The following is a 6,000-nucleotide window of genomic DNA, read 5'->3' as shown; positions in this document are numbered from 1 at the left end:
ACAGAATGGAGCACCTGTGTGGCTCAATCCATTAAGTGCTTACTGTTGATTTTGGCTCGGGTCATGATCTCATGGTTCCTGAGTTTAATTCTGAGGCAGGGTCTGCAATGATTGTGCAGAGCCTGCTTGGGATTCTCAGTCCCCTTCTCTCTCTCTCTGATCTCTCTCTCCTTCTCTCTGTCACACAAAAATAAACACACATTAAAATTCTATGGCACAAAATAAAGTGTTTAGGATTAAATTTCACTAAAAAGTAAAATAGCATATCAAACATGACGTGCTGGGTGAAAGACATGTAAAATGGCAAACACAGATGAAAAGATACCTGTGTTCACAGACTAGAATTATTTATACTATCACAGCACCTTCTGCAAGAAATCATCTAGAAGTGCCTCTCAAACACTGGTTTTAAATTTGAAGCAAATCTGGGGCGCCTGGGTGGCTCAGTCGGTTGAGCGGCCGACTTCGGCTCAGGTCATGATCTCACGGTCCGTGAGTTCGAGCCCCGCGTCGGGCTCTGTGCTGACCGCTCAGAGCCTGGAGCCTGTTTCAGATTCTGTGTCTCCCTCTCTCTCTGACCCTCCCCCGTTCATGCTCTCTCTCTGTCTCAAAAATAAATAAATGTTAAAAAAAAAAAATTAAAAAAAAATAAATAAATTTGAAGCAAATCTAAGTCTGGAGCCTGATATATAGTCATAGGATATGCAAATAGGGCGCTCCCTGTGCTGATTAAACCAGTCCAGCTCCATCCCTGCAGCTGGGAGAGGAGCCCCAGCCCCGGGAGTCCCAGGTGTTCCCATTCTGTGACCTGGACAGAACACAGACACCTCACCATGGAGTTTCTGCTTGCCTGGGTTTTCCTGGTTGCCCTTTTAAGAGGTAATTCATGGTGAACAAGAGACACTGAGTATATGAGTGGATATGAGGGAGACCAGTGGATGTATGACAGTTTCCTGATGAAGATGTCTTGTGTCTGCAGGTGTCCAGTGTGACGTGCAGCTGGTGGAGTCTGGAGGGGACCTGGTGAAGCCTGGAGGGTCTCTGAGACTCACATGTGTGGCCTCTGGATTCACCTTCAGTAGCAACAGCATGAACTGGGTCCGCCAGGCTCCAGGAAAGGGGCTGCAATGGGTCGCATATATTAATACTGATGGATGTAGCACAAGCTACGCAGACTCCGTGAAGGGCCGATTCACCATCTCCAGAGACAAATCCAAGAACACGCTTTATCTGCAGATGAACAACCTGAAGACTGAGGACACGGCCACATATTACTGTGCAAGACACACGGTGAGGGGACCTCACTGGGAGCCCAGACACAAACCTCCCTGCAGGAGGGGATCAGCACCACCAGGGGGTGCACACTATGCACAATTCTGGTTTGTGTTCCCAGGAGCAGGTGCAGATGGAGGTTACAGGCAGATTTCCTGTCAGGGTCTGGGGCTTCCTCTCCACACAGCAGTTTCCCCAGGGAGCCTCCTTGGACACAGGATTCTGTGTTTACCTACTAACTCTCTGAATTAGCAACTGTGTTGTCATAGGAAAACTACCCTAACATGCACAAAAACACAGTTGTTTGCATTGCTTACTCCTGTCCCTCAATATGAGTGAATTGCAGATATCCTGAGGCACAACAGCTGAACCTTTACAGGAGGCCCAGATGCACTCCCTGTGCAGCCAGGACCACAAGTTCCCCATACCTTCACCGAGCCCTTGTCCCAATCAAACAACCTGATACTTCCCTCCTGACACTTGCTACTCAGGACTTTAAATGAGCTACAGCTTTATTCAATTCCTCTCAACAAGAGTTAAATCATCTCCATGTATTAGTCAGGATTTTCCTGAGTAACAGAACCAAATCACATTGGTTTCCATGACTAAATAGGTCGTGAAGTCCCATGATCCAGGATTTCCTGGAGACTCAGGAAAACCAGTGGTGTAATTCTCATCTGATTCTGAACTAGTGTCTAGTCTCAGAAGATGGAGACCTGATGATATAACTCTGAGAACAAGGGCCAGAGGGGACCACTCTTCCAGTTAAAACAAGCACATGGGAAGTAAAAATGAGGGAATTCTTCCTTCCTCTGCATCGTATTCTACTAAGAACTATAATGGAATGGGTGATGCCGAGGCAGAAAGAAACCATGGATGGAAATGTGAATCTCTTCTGGAAACACATCACAGACATACACGGAAACAGTGGTTAATCTGGGCACCCATGACGCAGTCAAAATGACACATAAAGGTAATCAGACAATTCAACCTCCTGTAAATGTGGAGTTCAAAGACTAAATATTTAGAAGACCATGCCAGCACTGAGGTGGAGACTGGTGGGCAGGGCAGTGCTCCTGTGAAGAAGGAGGGCAGAGGCCCATGGGTGCACTGTGGTCAAAGGATCTCCTGGATCGCATGGGGAGAGACAGTCCCCTTCTGTGAGTGCATTTGGGAGAGGGGGCATTGCTTCTCATGGGACACAAGAGCTGACAGGTACCATTGCACTGCCCTGGTCATTAGCATTGGAGCCTCTGCTGAGAGCAGCTAACTGGACGCTGCCTTCTTGTTATTCCTCACCATGAACTCCAAGACCCTAGTGTTCATGTAACTGCCCTTCTGGGATAACCAGCTCCAGGCACAGCACAGTGAAACCCTCTCCTAGAGGATCAGTGGGGTCCCTGTCATATTGAGTTCATACAGTTTGGAGTTTCAAACCCAGCTAGAGCTCCTGAGATAAAACATAAGAGCCCTGTGCCACCAGGTGGGCCAATGGTTTGGACAAGGACAGGGTGAAGGCTGTGTTCTGATGGAAGCCTGGGACCCACGAGTACAGATCATTCTCTCTGTGTGAGGGCTTCCTGAACAGGGGCGGCTGGGAACTCCAACGCATGGACTAGAGTGGAAGCTGATGCCAATATTTCCTCCCACCAATCATCATGGACAGAGTTCAGTGAACAGCACAGCACCCCTAGCAGAAGCTGAGCCACTGACACCAAGATCCACCCCCCTTCCCTTCCTCAGGTGCTTCCTTACTAGGGAAAGAGTGCCCAGAACCCAGACCAGCACCGCGCCCCTCCCCTCAAAGACCACTATATACCCCCACAGGCACCAAGTCTACTGACTATATAGTGAGGCAAACCTTCACCTCTAGGGGATATAGGAATTAGCCTCTTTTAACAGGCAGAACAAACTCACCTAGTTAAAACTCACAACATTATGGACAAAGTTGAAAAACTCACCACTAGAGGCAAGGAGAAACTCTGGAGAGGTCTGACCTGAGGGACAGAGCAGCCAATACATGACAGCACAGAGCCCACAGCACATGCAAGAAATGCTTCCAGAAAAGACAGGTCCTCAACAGTATGTAAACATTTCTCAATAAAGACACTACTCTAGAAGCAGAAAACATAACAGGATTTTCTGAAAACTTAAGAAAGCAGAAACATAGAAATACAGAGTGATGGAAGAATTCATTCCAAAAGAAAAACGATAAAACGTCATTGCCAGGTATATAATTAAAACACATATAACGAATATGCCTCAAACACAATTTTTTAAAACTATCATAAGTAAACAAAAATTTAAAAAATATCATAAGTAAACAGAATTTTTTAAAAAATCATCATAAGGATACTAGCTGCGTTTGAAGAAAGCATACAAGACAGGAGGATACCCTGTCTGCATATAGAAAAGACTTAAAAACTTCTCAGGCTGAAACTTTACAAATGCTAGAAGCGAGATGTGAAACTGATTGTATATAATGACCTCAGGTGGAAAGAAGCAGATGAATGAGTAAGTGACATAGAAGATAAAATTATGGGGGAAATGAAACAGGAAAGAAGAGGAAATTTAAATATTGCATCACAAACTTATACTGACAGAACTGAGCAACTCCATAAAGTGTAATAAAATTCTTTTCAAAGGAGTCCCAGAGGAAGACAAGAGGGAGAAAAAAGGGGAGAAGTTTTATCTGAATGCATTATAGTGGAAAACGTCAACAAACCGGGAAGGAAATAGTCATCCACATTTATGAGTCACAGAGAACTCCCATTAAAATAAAAACAAAGTAGCCAACACGGAGACATATCACAGTAAACTTAGCAAAATATACATATAAAGAAAAACACTAAAAGCAGCAAGTCAAAAGAAGTCTCTAACTAAAACGGGAAGACATAAAAGATTATGGCAGATGTCTCCACAGAAACCCGCAGGCAAGAAAGGAGTGGCATGATATCCTAAACATGCCCAATTCAAAAATGATGCAGCCAAGAATACTTACCCATCAAGGCTCTCATTCAGATACAAGGAGAGATAGAATTTCCCAAACAAAAACCGAAAGAGTTCGTGACCTCTAAACCAGCCCTTTGAGAAATATTAAATGGGACTCTTTGAGTGGGATAGGAAGACAAAAGAAACAAAGACTAGAAATAAGCAGAGAAAATCTCCAGAAACAGTGTCTTTAGAGGTAACACAATGGCAGTAAGTTTATATCTATCAATAATCACTGTGAATGTAAAAGGGCAACATGTTCCAATCAAAAGACATAGGAAAAGAGAATGGATAAAAAAATACAAGACCTTCTATGCACTGCATGCAATAGACTCATCTTCAACCCAAGCACCAGTAGATTGAATTTGAGGGGAGAGACAGCAATTTATCATGCTAACGGACGTCAAAAGAAAGTTGTAGTAACATACACGTATGACACTAACTAGATTTTAACCAAAATCTGTTACAAGAGATGAGGAAGGCAGTATATCATCATAAACTGGTCTATCCAACGAGAAGATGTAAAGATTTAAATCTTTATATGCTAAAATTTTAACCAGTGATATATATAAATCAGTTAATAATAAACATAAACTAATTGATAATAATACAATAATAACAATAATAAAAATAGAGAACTTTAACACTCCACTTACAACAATGGACACATCATCTAAGCTGAAAATCAATAAGGAAACAAAGGCTTAGGAAGACACACTGGACCAAATGGGCTTAACAGATATATTCAGAACATTCCATTCTAAACAAAAGAATATACATTCCTTTTGAGTGCACATAGAACATTCCCCAGAACAGATCACATTCTATGTCACAAATCAGTCCTGCACAAGACAAAAAGACTGACATAATACCAAGGATTTTTTCATACCAGGACACTATGAAACTTGAAGTCAACCACAAGAAATCCTTCGGCAACACCACTAATACATGAAGTTAAATACATTGTAGTAAAGAATGTATGAGATTTTCAGGAAATTAAGGAAACAGTAAAAAAATACATGGAAGCAAATGAAAACGGAAACATGCCAGTGTCACACCATCTGGATGCAGCAAAAGTGGTTGGAAGAGGGAAATATATAGCAATACAAGCCAAACTCAAGAAAGAAGAAAAATCTCAAACACACAACCATGTTACACCTAAACGAGCTAGGAAATGAACAGAAAATGAACCCTGAAGCCAGCAGAAGGTAAATAAAGAAGACTAGACCAGAAATAAATGATAAAGAAGCAAACAAACAAAAACAGTACAACAGATCAATAAAACTATAAGCTGGTTTTTGGAAGAATAAAAATGATAAACCGAGGCCATACTTAGCAAAAGCAAAAGAGAAAGGACTAAGTAAATATTTTTAATATGAAATGTATTGTCAAATTGGTTTCCATACAACACCCAGTGCTCATCCCAACAGGTGCCTTCCTCAATACCCATCACCCACCCACCCCTCTCTCCCAACCCCCCATAAACCCTCATTTGTTCTCAGTTTTTAGGAGTCTCTTATGTTTTGGATCCCTCCCTAACCATTTTTTTCCTTCCCCTCTCCCATGGTCTTCTGTTAACTTTCTCAGGATCCACATAAGAATGAAAACATATGGAATCTTTCCTTCTCTGTATGACTTATTTCACTTAGCATAACACTCCTGATTCCATCCACGTTGCTACAAAAGGCCATATTTCATTCGTTCTCATTGCCACGTAGTATTCCATTGTGTATATAA

At 42.4% G+C, this 6,000-nt stretch overlaps 1 pseudogene; it reads left to right on the top strand.

Moving 5' to 3' along the window:
* The first annotated feature begins 833 nt into the window (after positions 1-833).
* The window catches only part of LOC145715523 (immunoglobulin heavy variable 3-74 pseudogene), a 41,617-nt pseudogene continuing 36,450 nt past the window's right edge, over positions 834-6,000 (top strand).

Source organism: Panthera onca, chromosome B3 (genome assembly GCF_046562875.1).
Source record: "Panthera onca isolate mPanOnc1 chromosome B3, mPanOnc1 haplotype 2, whole genome shotgun sequence".
Lineage (NCBI taxonomy): Eukaryota > Metazoa > Chordata > Mammalia > Carnivora > Felidae > Panthera > Panthera onca.
The sequence above is the reverse complement of the archived record's forward strand: the minus strand, read 5'-3'. Positions and strand labels throughout refer to the sequence as shown.